We start from the raw sequence: 13283 nt of genomic DNA, 5'->3' as shown, positions 1-13283 counted from the left end.
GCTTACCTATTAGATCAAGCAGGTGATGCCTGCAATTATTACAAGCCATAAGCCCTAATTACTATTACAGACCCTTTACATCAAAGAAATATATTACAACATAAAATGATTGGGTCTTGACTCTTCACTTTCTCTATATGCATCTTGATCTGCCAATTTGAGTTCCTGCACATAACCTCAAACACCCATTAGATATAATGAGTATTTGTCATTATCAAAATCGGGCGTGACCTATAAGGTCAACACCTTATTCCCACTAAAATAGTTGTTGGAAAACAAAGTCCAAAAGAAAAGAAAGATATGACCAACTTAGATTGTAAAATGCTTCAAATAAATGCAAGTGCTATAAATGCATTATACTGTGCAAAATAGCTAAGGAGATTTGGGACAAATTAGAAGTAACTTATGTAGGAATAGTTGATGTTAGAGACAATAGGATAGACATGTTGACAAGCGAATATGAAGCATTCAAGATGAATTATGATGAAACAATATCAAGCATGTACACCAAATTTACCCATATAATAAAATCCTTAAGCGCCTAAGGAAAAACCTATATTACCTATGAAATGATCAAAAAAATTCTAAGAGGCCTTTCCTCTATATGGGAACCAAAGGCTACAGCTATCACGGAAGGTAGAAACCTTAAGACTACCTCTTTAGATGAACTTATAAGTTCACTTCTCACCTATGAAATGGCCTTAAAAGAAAGGAATCCTGAACCAAAGCATAAAAGATCCATAGCACTAAAAGCATCTAGCCACAGCACTAGTGAAGAAGAAAGTGAAACAAGTGACTTAGATCAAGATGAATTGGCATTCATTACTAAGACTAGGAAAATTCTACAGAAGGAATAAAATGTTTCCTAGAAAGTTTAATAAAAAGAAACCCAAAAAAGGAGAGACAAGTAGGAAAGAAAATAAAGTTAAGAATGAACCACCAATATGCTATTATTGCAAGAAACCAGGGCATATAAAATCGGACTGTCCATTGCTTAAGAAAGAAAAGAAAAAAAAAAGAAGGAAACTATGAAGGCTAATTAGGATGACTCTAGCTCCAGCGAAGCAGAAAACGAAACAAGTGGACAAGAGATGGCAAATATGTGCTTCATGGCGAATGATGAAGAGGTAAACTCTTACTACTCCTCAACTGAATCTCAAAATGAATCTTGTGATGAGTCATGTGATAGTATGTCTTCTTATAAGGAATTACAAGTTGAGTTATTCTCACTACATAAAAGATTCATAAAAATTTCTAAGAGAAATATAACTTTGAAAGATCAAAATAAAGAACAAGTGAAGCAACTTGAATCATTCAAAGCTATTGAAGAAGAAAAAAATTTTCATATTAAGAAGTTGGAAGAAGAAATAAATATAGCAACACAGGAGTTAGGTAAAACTCATAAAGATAATTTGAATAAAAAGGATTTAGAAATAAATGAACTCAAAAAGGCAGTTGAGGATAAAGAAAAGATTATCTATAACTTTACCAAAGGTAAAGAAAACTTTGAAAAGATGATTTGACAGCAAAGGGTTCATGGGAACAAAGAAGGAATAGGCTACAACGGTAAATCAAATAAAAGGAATAATAAGTTATAAATGGGATACTTTGTTAAGGAAGCTAAGTACTATGCTAGCACTTCATCAAACAACAAATATGAACACACCACTTGCTATATGTGCAAGACTAAAGGTCATGTAATGTTTAATTGCCCATTAAAAAGAAAGTATGTTAAAGTTCAAGGAGAATGGAAAGCCAATAGTGGAACTAATAACAAAACAAAGAAAGTCAAAAGAATTTGGGTTCCAAAAACTAACACATAGTATCCTTCATTGTAGGTTTGCCTTAGGACAACAACGTCAACAGACAAATGGTACTTGGACAGCGGGTGCTCAAGGCACATGACCAGTGACAAGACCAAGTTCACTACATTAAAATAAAAGGATGGGGGATACGTCACCTTCGGCAACAATGCCAAAGGTAAAATCATTGGCATCGGAAAAATTGGTAAAGAACCTTCACTCACAATAGATAATGTGCTATTGGTAGAAGGATTAAAACATTACCTTTTAAGCATTAGTCAATTAAGTGACAAAGGGTTCGAAATAATTTTTATGAAAGAAAAATGTGTTAACAAAAATCCTAAAAACAAATAAACTCTATTTATAGCCCATAGAATAAATAATGTCTATTGCATAAATCTTGAGAAATTAGCTAATCAAAACATAACTTGTTTGACAGCAATGAATGAAGTAAGTTGGTTATGGCATAGGAAAATAGGACATGCAAGCATGGACCTACTATCCAAATTATTAAAGAAAAATTTTGTAAAAGGACACTGATTTTAATATGATAAGTTACTCCGATGCTGAGTATGCCGGATGTAAGATTGATAGGAAAAGTACTAGTGGCACGTGTCACTTCTTAGGTCATTCCTTAGTATCATGGTTTTCAAAGAAACAAAACTCTATAGCCTTATCAACCGCCGAAGCCAAGTATGTAGCAGCCGAAAGTTGTTGCGCACAAATCTTATACATGAAACAACAATTAAAAGACTTCATTCTATATTATAAGACAATACCAATAAAGTGTGATAATACTAGTGCCATAAATATATCTAAAAACCCAATTTCACACTTAAGAACTAAACATATAGACATAAGGCATCATTTTTTGAGAGATCATGTTCAAAAAAGAGGATATAATTCTTGAGTTTATAAATACAAATGACCAATGGGCTGATATTTTTACAAAACCCCTAAGTAAAGAAAGATATATACATATTAGTAGGGAACTTGGGCTAATCCATAGCAGAGAGGTTTATTAAAAAAAAAAAAATACAACATTTATCAGAACTTCAGACGTCTGAACTTCACACCCCAGACGACTGAACACTGTAGCAAACAGGTTCAGATGACTAAACCTGGAACTACAGATGTCTGGGAGGCTACTACCTCTTCAAATTCTGAACTTTAAAATCTTCAGACGACTGAGGTTATCTTCAGTCATCTGAAGTCGTGGGGTTTAAATATAACTAAACAGACTAAACCCTAATTTCAGACTTCTGAAGTTGGTTGCTCCACTCATCTGAATACCCCCCTCTCCATCTTTTCTTATCCTCACTTCAATCTGAAGCTTCTACTCTTAAAAAAGTTCACTCCACGAAATTTAGGGCATCCATGAGTATCCTCATGCCTCGAATCAAGCAAACTGCCAACAAAGGTTCTTCATCGGGGAAAGATGCTCAAAACCTTGACAAGTGGCTTGTGGCTCCTCGAGCTTGAATTCGTTATCGTACTTCACTAGGTACAGTAGAACCAATCTTAGGTAAAATTCTGGATGTTTCATTCTTCAATACTAAGTTTCCAGATATCTTTCCATTATTTCATTCCATTGGTTGGTTTGATTTCATCACCCAACAACCCAAAGGATGTTTTCCCCGTATTGTCAAAATTTTCTATGCTAATATGAAAAATGAAAATGGGATTATTTCTTCGAAAGTTAAAGGAAAGAAAATTTTGCTGAATTCTGAAATATTGTCTCCCATTTTTAAAATTACTCCTGGTGATTTTAACTGTCCCACATTTACTCAATCCTAGATTCTAGAACAAGGATTCACTCCTGAAGCTTTTCTTCCAATGATCATGGAAAATGAACCTATCTATTTTGGGCATCCTCCGTTATATAAACAATTAAGCTTAAAAGGCCAGATTCTACACAAACTCATTTCAAACAATATCCTACTTAAACAAGGCTCTTTTGATCATCTTTACTATATTGAATTTTTTGTTCTTTGGTGTCTTATTAAAGGAAAGAAACTAGACTTGGCTAGTTTAATCATTAGATGGATGTGGACCAAACTGGAATCTTCTCAAGTTGTTCTTCCTTATGGAGGAATTCTTACTCTTCTCTTTAACCATCTTCATGTTACCAATAGTTCTGAATTCTTCATAAAAAGAACCCGATATGATCTTTTCAATGAGACTTCCCTAAAGCAAATGGGGTATGACAAGGGGAGTTCAGGATGGTACTTGAAGTCAAGAAGGACTCAACATGCAACACCAGCCTTAGCAGCAGCCTCAGGTTCAGCCTCAGCCTTAGCCTCAGCACTAGTATCTGCAGCAGCACAATCTTCTTCTACACAGGACCTTGGTTCATCTCATGACACACCTTCATGGTTCTTATCCTTCCAAAAGGATTTCTCCAGCTTTTCATCTAAAGTACGCACTGGACTTTAGAACATTAAAGAAAAAGTCACATCCCTTGATAAGCGGGTCACTCATATAGAACAATATCAGGCCAAATCTTCTAAAGGAAGTGATCCCATGGATATTAGCTTAGCTCCTCAAAGTGGAGATGATGATTCTGATAGAAGAAGAAGACCCTTTGTACTGACTACATCTTGTTATAAGAATGACTTCTTGATGGATTTCCATAATCTTGTTACTCTTTTTGACTAATGACAAAGGGGGAAAGAGAGTGCTCAGTAAAGGTAAAATAAATAAAGAATAGATGAACTTTCACATGTGAACTAACATGTATATATAATGAAAATGAATGGATATATGATGAACTTAACATGGATATTTGATGAACTTTCCTTAGTTTGCTTATTAATGCTTATAGTAAGGGCGAGTACTTTATTTCACATAAAACCTTTATCTTATTCCTTATTTGTCATCATCAAAAAGGGGGTGATTGTTGGCCTAACAAGGTCTTTCAATCAGTTTTGGTGATAACAAACAAAGGACAATTTAACTTGGAAAGGTTGAGTTTTTGTGTTTCAGGAAATAAGGATCAAGTATGGATCAAGTGAAGGTAAAGTATGGATCAAGTGTGGGTCATCAAGGAAGATAAACTAACAAATGATTCAAAGAGAAACTAAGGCATTTGCAGATAAAGCTAGCCCAAGCAAATATCCAAAGAACTTCAAAAGCAAAGTATGAGAATGATCTCAAGCATGGCATATAAAGTCTTAGGAAACATATTGTAAGTATTTCAAAGGTAAATATCATTTGAAATATGTTTTGAATCTTTTCCAAGAGATTATGAGGACCTAAAGACTTATTTAGGATTATTGAAACAAGTTTTGTAAAAATCTGAATAAGAGAGCAAATCATTTTTAATGGAAAATATTTTTAAAACAGCTTTTTTTCTACTCAGATAACTAAACTTTTAGTTTAGACGACTGAAGTGGTAACTTCAGATGGCTGAACCTCATGTCCAGATATCTGAAGAATAAGCTCAGACGTCTGAAGATTTTCTGGGACAAAACTAAAACAGGCAGTAGCTGTTCAGACATCTGAACTCGACACTTCAGACATCTGAACTCGACACTTCAGACATCTGAACTCGACACTTCAGACATCTGAACTCGACACTTTAGACATCTGAACTTGACACTTCAGACGTTTGAACCCACTCTTCAGTCATCTAACCCTGTGTCCAGTTCATTTTTTAAAGGGTTTCAGGAACTTCAGATGACTGAACTCGACTCTTCAGTCATCTAAACACTGTTCAATGGGAAAATTTTTTAAAATCTAATTTTTTAAATAATAGCTGTTTAAGCTCCAAATTTTCTAACAACTTGGGATACTCTCTAAGGAAACTTTTGCAACAAGGAAACTTGTTTGAAAGCCTATAAATACATGGTTTGTGTAAATCAAAACATACCAAGCATTGAAAATCTCTCATAAGCTCTCTTGCTCTCAAAGTCTCATCTCGATCAATCTCTTGCAGACTGAAAGTGCTGTGATTCTGATATTCTTGTTCATCAATTCCTAAAGTAAGATTGTTGATTTCTCATCTGGAGAAAAGGAATTTGGTGAAATTCTTGTTAAGCTTCAAAAGTGTATTTCTTTCTTAATATTTATCTTTTGAAGTACATAGTTTCAATTTGTACTAACCTACTCTTTGTGTGAGCATCTCTTGTACACCAGCTTCTTGTTATTTCTCTTGTAGATTTTGGACAATTCCAAGCTGTTGGATCGTTGACCAAACAACGGTATATTGTTTGGAGAAGGCGGGCTCTAGCCTTGGCAAACAAGTGATTGTAAACAGGTGTTATTCCGCCTGGTAAAGGAACTGCTATAGTGGAACCCTTCGGTATTTTGCCAAGGGCGAGGACGTAGGCTATGTTGAAGCCAAACCTCGTAAAAACCTTGTGTCTTTCTCTCTTCTTTACTTCCTATTTTCTATACAAGCTGTTGTTGTGTGATTTAAAGTGTTGGTTGCAGGTTCTAAAAATTGAAATAAAGAAAGACTCTTGACATTTAGAAAGTACATTTTGATTTACCATTTGCAGAAACCCAAAAGGGAGTACATTGGTTAATCTGCAAAAATCTTGATCAAGAGAAGTGCATACGAAGAGGTTATCTAAAGAAGGTTGTGAACATCTACAGGGAAATTGATAACAGTACTAAGATTCTTGCTTGAGTGGTTGAATTGTTTAAGTTTAATTGATTGGCTTGTGAATTTTAAATTTCAGTATTTTTAAAAGTGATTATTAGTTATTTATTGTGTTTTTCTTGGTTTCATAAGCAAAGCTAAAAAAAATATTAAAATAGAAAAGAATCCAATTCACCCCCCCCCTCTTGGGAAGCTATTCCTAATTTCAAGCTAGACCTACCTAGATTGATCATACGGTGGATGTTTTTAAAAATCGTGGGAAAGAGGATCATTTTGCCCTACGGTGGGATTCTATCTTGGATATTTGTTAAGAAAAGGGTGAATAGGTCACCACTAGCTACCATCAAGAAGGTGCGACCCTCTGACGTCTTCAACCCCACCACCTTAAAGTTGATGGGTTACGAGCTAACTGGCCACATGTGGTTGCCTACTGCACATGAGAGAGGGCCAGGCAACATGTTGATCCCACAGGAGCTGCCCCATGTCCCATCTACCGCCAAGATCATGGCAGCCATCACCGATCTCTCCGCCTCGTTTCAGGAGTTCCGAGTCTCCATGATTAAGCAGGCATCTTCTTCTCAGGCTAGACTTGACTCCCTTTATAGCAAGTTCACTGATTTCCAGTCCGAGGTGCGGGCTAACTTCCACATTCTTGGTGAGCAGCTGAGGGAGATGAACAATGAGGGTATCGGAGAGGATGACTAGATGAAGTTGAGAGGGGAGGAGGGAGATGACGATCATGACGATGGGGAGACCTAGCAATGCTCCATGAGGATCCACTTCATCATTCTACAACTCCTTATTTGATCATCCACTTTGTTTTATTCAGATACATTTTTTTATTTGGTCTGTATTTATACTTAAAACAGCTTTTATATATGTTCCTATTTGATTTTCACATTCACCACACACACACAGAAACTATGATATGGTGACTATGCTTTTGATTATGATATATATTTGTAGTACTTTGATTTGCATGTGTTTGTGTTTAAATGGTTATTCTGTTGAAATACATGCTTATTATAGAAAACATCCTGCATGGTGGATGCAGTGGATGAGAATTGCCTGCTGGTAGATTATAGGTTCTCGCACGCCTTACTTTTGAAATACTGCCCGTTTGAGAATCGTTTTTGTGTAGGTTAATTTTGGAAAATGTCATGTTTACAACCGGCATGCTGCCAAATTTTTTGTAGACATTTGCCCAAAATAATTGAGATGATTTTCTTTGTTGTGTGCAAATATGAGTTATTCTTAAAGTCTAGATACTTATGCTTGGCTCATTTGCGTTAAATGGTTAAACTCCTTGGGGCTGGTTGTGCGTACTTATTTAGAATACTAGCAGATTTTTATGGATTGCTTACATCTTTAGACAAAATGCTGCCAAAATTTTTGAAACCTTTACACATAACCTAATATCATTTTCTTAATACTAAACTCCTTAAAACTTGAGTGCGTCTCTAAGATAAGTTGTGAATTTTACTCAAGTTGATTTATAAAGAAAATGCATATTCCTAGGGGGAGTCCTTTATCTCAAAATCATTAGACTCTGAGAAAATAAATATATATATTTTACATTCACAGCTATATCATTTGGAAAATAAAATAACAATTGGTATCAATGTGCACATCTTGGTAAATCTATATTTGATATCATGTTCATTTCAAAACTAACAATATGTCCTTATAACTAGTGGTATTTTTTTTAATAGTTGGTATCTTCTCTACCACGTAGTTATAACGTTGGTAACAGACTCACACATTTATTATACTATACCTTATGGGCATACATGTTTGTTTTGGAAACCATAGATGATTATGATAAAATTAACTTTAAAATATTTTTGAAATGATGAGTGAAAACCAAATGAAAGATTAATCTTCATCCTTGCATAATCATCCATTGGGGGAGTATAGAACATTAAAATTGTTAACGTTCTGCATGCTACTTATACTTCCTTGATGCTATTTGGGTTAATTGATTGAAATACACCATATACTATTCATTATAACTCCAAACAAGTCACTTAGGTACAGAGTTATGATTGGGAATAGTCTACTTTCAAACGACATGCTGCCGAATCTTTTAATCTTCCCAATATACCGCTTGTATCTAATTGATGTTCTTTGCCTTCGCTCTTTATTGCTTAACCCTTTTTGCCATTGCAAAAAGGGGGAGAAGAGGCAAAAGTGGGTAATATCGTGCTTAATTATGCTTACATCTCTTATTACCTTTTACTTTAATTATCTTTATGCATAAAGTTAGGGGGAACCTCTCTTGGCTGTACCCACTTTTGCATAAAGTATTTGTCATCATAAAAAGGGGGGAGATTGTTGACCTCATTGGTCACACCCAGTTTTGATTATAACAAATACTCTTGGAGCTGATGGTTGTACTGAGAATTGCATGCAGGTTCACCTTATGCACGCTTTAGGACTAAAAGATATATCATGATGGTGCGAGGTGTTCGTGCTGAAGAATGAAGATCTGTGTGTTGTATTTTGTATTCATTTGATTATTTCTTCATTCTGTGATGTAATTTATTATGAACTGTGTGCATGTATGGCTTGTAATGATTTGCATCATGCATGGTAGGTAGGTATGCTCAAAACGACCATAGTTGGACTTGACGTACCTATATAGAACTTACGAATCACCCTTCGGTCGACCAACACCGGATTTCTTCTAGTAGGATAGAAAGTCCTTAGCTCTCTAAACAAATGCACTAAAAGTCCCCATTATCATCTTCATATCAGGGAAATTAAAATTAGCTAAAATTGGACTCAAAATTAAAAAGGTTGAGAGGGTTCAGGCGACCGAACCTATGCCGTGTAAAGCGGCCTGGGCAACCAAACAAGTCAAACATGTTGACTTGGTTTCAGGCGACTGAACCTATTTTGAACGTATTTTCCTCGGGCACCCGAAGGTTTTTTAGAGCACTTTTCAACTACTCAGGCGACCGAACGTTTACGTTCAAAAGACGCTTGAGCGACCGAACTGCCTAGTTCGGTTAACCAAACTTTGAGACAGGCACCCGAAATGTCAAACAAAAGCTACTGACTTCTGTTCGGTCGACAAAGTCTTAATTTGGACACCCAAAGCTCTTAAAATTGAATTTTTGACTGTGTCTGTTCAGGCACCCGAAACTTTGGCCAGGCACCCGAACCTCGCGGGTTAAAAATATTTTTACTGATTTTTAAATGGGGTAAATTGGGCTAATTTTCTATATGATCTTTTAGACAATTCTAATTATACCCATTGTGTCCCCAACGGTCAAAAATCCTCCTTGCGTATATATATACCAGTTCATTTGTCTTAATCAGCAAGGAATAGCAAATTTGAATAGGGCAAAAATTCTCTCAACTCTCAAAACCCTAAAAACCCAATATTAGCCAAATACTTCTTGAAAATACTCACATACTCCTCATTCTCTTTCTCTAAGCATTATGAGTATCTCTATAAGGCTATTGTGTTTAAATTTCTCTAGCTAATACTCTCTCTTGGTATATTGATTGATTGATTTTACATGAGAGTATAGCCTAAAGTTCTCCCACCGATTTCATTTGATAAATCTAGTGTGGAAAGACTTTGAGAGTTTTGGCTCTTGCATTATTGTTGCAAGTTACCTAAACCTAGATTTTGTGTGCAAAAATCTTTTCTCAAAAAGCCAGTCTTTCAAACAACTCCATTATGCTTTACATATTGAAATATACTATTGAGTTTGTTTGATTTATCTTGCTTAGCATATTTGAAACCCTGATCTGTTTTTGTGATATTCAAATAGTGTGTTTCAAATCTTGCTTAGATATACACTCTAGATCTGGACTGAAAATATATATGTGATTGAGTGTTTAGCACACATTAAAGCACGGAGCATATTTACATATCATTCGTGCTTGTTTTATTGGCTGAGCTATATTGGTGCACACATCTGCTTGTGTTGAAGCGCATTTTCGCGTACAAACAATTTATACACATTGGTTGTATTTTAGGCACGGCCCTGAAGAGGGAGACTAGCCCTATGGAATAATCCCGGATTGGCTTAGACCCGGTTAGGAAAGCTAGGTGCGTCATCTTGTTAAGGCGTGTCGGTTGAGGTCAACCCCTTGAATTGACCTAGTTGTATTAGGTTCCGCTCCACCCATTTAAGTGAGCATTATAGTGGTAATCCTTATGATGGTGTGGCCAAGGCAGGGACGTAGGCACAATTAGCTGAACCCTAATAACATATCATGCATGTTCTTTACATTTTCGCATTTTATCTTTACTGCACGTGTATGATTTTTGTTGATTGTGTAGATTGACCCTAGGATATATTACATTGTTGTTAACATCAATAAACCTAGGAAACAAATTTTAAATACCCAATTCACCCCCCCCCCCCCTTTTAGGGTTGCACCATAACTATCAAAGTGGTAAGCTCGCCAAGGCTTGGGTCCTTAACTACTAAAGATAAAATTTATAACCTAACTAACCCCAAGTATAGTAGAGCAATGAGTAAGTCAGGTGTTGATCCTCAGGGACTCCATTGTAGTTGTTCACCACTTCTAGCCTAATTTACTACGCTTTATGTAAAAGGGAAAAAGGTGAGATTTTGAAATTATTTTTCTATCAACTACAAAAGCATCTAAATTATATTAACATTACTCCTACAAAGCATATCTCAAATCATGAATCAACTTAGACTGTCGTGTACGATAGCTATGTCCAGTCAGCTATCCTTACTAGGTTAGATGGTTAAGTGAACCATTCAAGTGGCATAGGGTAGCGAAGGTACACCAATTGTCCGAAGCATGATCGGGAACCAGGGTATACCCTATCTAGTAATCACGAGAACACCCATACAAGAATTATAGCCTATTATGTATAAGTGACTAAACCTCTAGCTATGTTATCTTATACCCAAGAGTTTCATCACAATCAGAGAGATAAAAGTGCATAGAAATTAAAAACATGAAATTTAAAGTGCAGGTGTTTAAATGAAAGCAGATTTAAAAACCTGTATTGAAAAATGGCCTCAATTCCAGCTCAAAAGCCTATCACTAACAATCGGGAATACAACTAAGAACTAGCTAATCTACGTGGCAGCACCCAAAACTTGAAGGTTGCCACAAGACTTCAAAGAATCCAAGCATAAACCAATAAAGGAAATTGAAATGAAAATAGTAAATTTACTCTAAGTGGCACCCAAAGTCTCTCTAGGCTTGTCACTAACCAAAGAGGGGCCAAAGTGGAACCCTAGGCATATAGACAAAGCTAGGTTTTTTACCCAAAAGGGTTTACAAGCATTCAAATTTAAATTAGGAAACATTTGCAAAAAATCTCGCAAATAAGATCGTTGGGCTCGCATCTGTAAACCAGGTCTCACCCTTGTCTTCCCATGGTCGTACCTTGGTCAAGACTCGAGAATTCTAAGGTTCAGTCCTTAAGCTTACTCGACCTGGTCATGCCTATAGGTATTCCTGGTCGCGCCACTGGTTGAGACTCTTGGAATCTCTAACTCAGTCAATCTTAGGTTCTCGACCTGGTTGCCCCTCGGGGTCACTTGGTCGAGTTGTTGGTCAAACCTTCCAGCATCTCACTTTCATTCTGAACCTTAGATTCTTCCTTCTATGACCAGGTCATCCCCTATGCTTGCTAGCCGCACCACATGGTTGAACCAAGTCTTTTTTGCTTTGATGAATTAAGGCCTTGGGGGTTTGGTTGAGCGTGCGATTGAGCCTTTTGCTTCCCAATTACTCCCTTGGCTTCATGTATTGCTTAACTCCTCGATTTTAACCTTTTTTTCCTGAAACATGAACAAACCATGTATAGTTCTGAACTATGATAAGAAATGGTAAATATATGATAAATGAGGACAAAACTTAGGTAAACAGGGGCCTAAAATAGTGTATTTTAGGGACACATCATAATGTCTAGACAATTGTGCGATAAACATGTAACATAAATGGTAACATGTCATACCAATCTTTTGTAAATATTTTTCATCTTTTTCTAATAACTTATTAACATTCTTGATTCTAGCTTCAATAGCTTTATTCATTTTAGGATGGTAAGTGGATGAATTATGATGCTGGACCTTGAATTGATTGTGCAATTCCTTCATTATATTGTTGTTCATTGTTTTGGCAATATCTGAGATGATATTCTCTAGTAGGCTATATCTACAGAGCATTTCCTTCTTAATGAATTTTACTACCACTTTTCTTATTATGCTTGCATAATATACAGCCTAAACCCATTTTTTAAAATAATCAATAGCCACTAAGGTGAAACAATGGACATTTGAAGCCTTGGGTGGATTTGATCTAATTACATCAATGCCCCACATTAGGAATGGCCAAGGGGCCACTATGTAATGTAATGGAACTAACGAAGCTTTTATCTTATCAACATATACTTTACATTTATAGCACCTCCTAACAAAGTTTATGCAATCTACATCCATCATGGTCTAGTAGAAACCATCTCTCAAGATTCACTACAAGAAAATTGATTTTTAGTGACGGTTTCAATTTCGTCACTAAAAGTGACTTATTAGTGACAATTTTTGAAAATCGTCACTACTAGTCTAAGTATTTGTGATGGTTTTGACAACCATCACTAATAAGTCCCTTTTAGTGACAAAATTGGAATCGTCACAAAGAGTTTCGTCACCAAAAACTAGTTTTCCCGCTCACGCCATCACGGGAAGCCACATTTCACGCGGAAACTATCCCGAGAAAATATTAACAACAATTTTTAAGGTATTAGTGACGATTTCAAGGCATCACTAAAGGCAATTATTAGTGATGGTTTCTTAACGTCAGTAATAGTATAATATAAGTCACGATTCCCTTAGCTGTTACTAATAATGCATGTTGACTGAGAAAAG

Source organism: Malania oleifera, chromosome 12 (genome assembly GCF_029873635.1).
Source record: "Malania oleifera isolate guangnan ecotype guangnan chromosome 12, ASM2987363v1, whole genome shotgun sequence".
Taxonomy (NCBI): Eukaryota; Viridiplantae; Streptophyta; class Magnoliopsida; order Santalales; family Ximeniaceae; genus Malania; species Malania oleifera.
The sequence above is the reverse complement of the archived record's forward strand: the minus strand, read 5'-3'. Positions refer to the sequence as shown.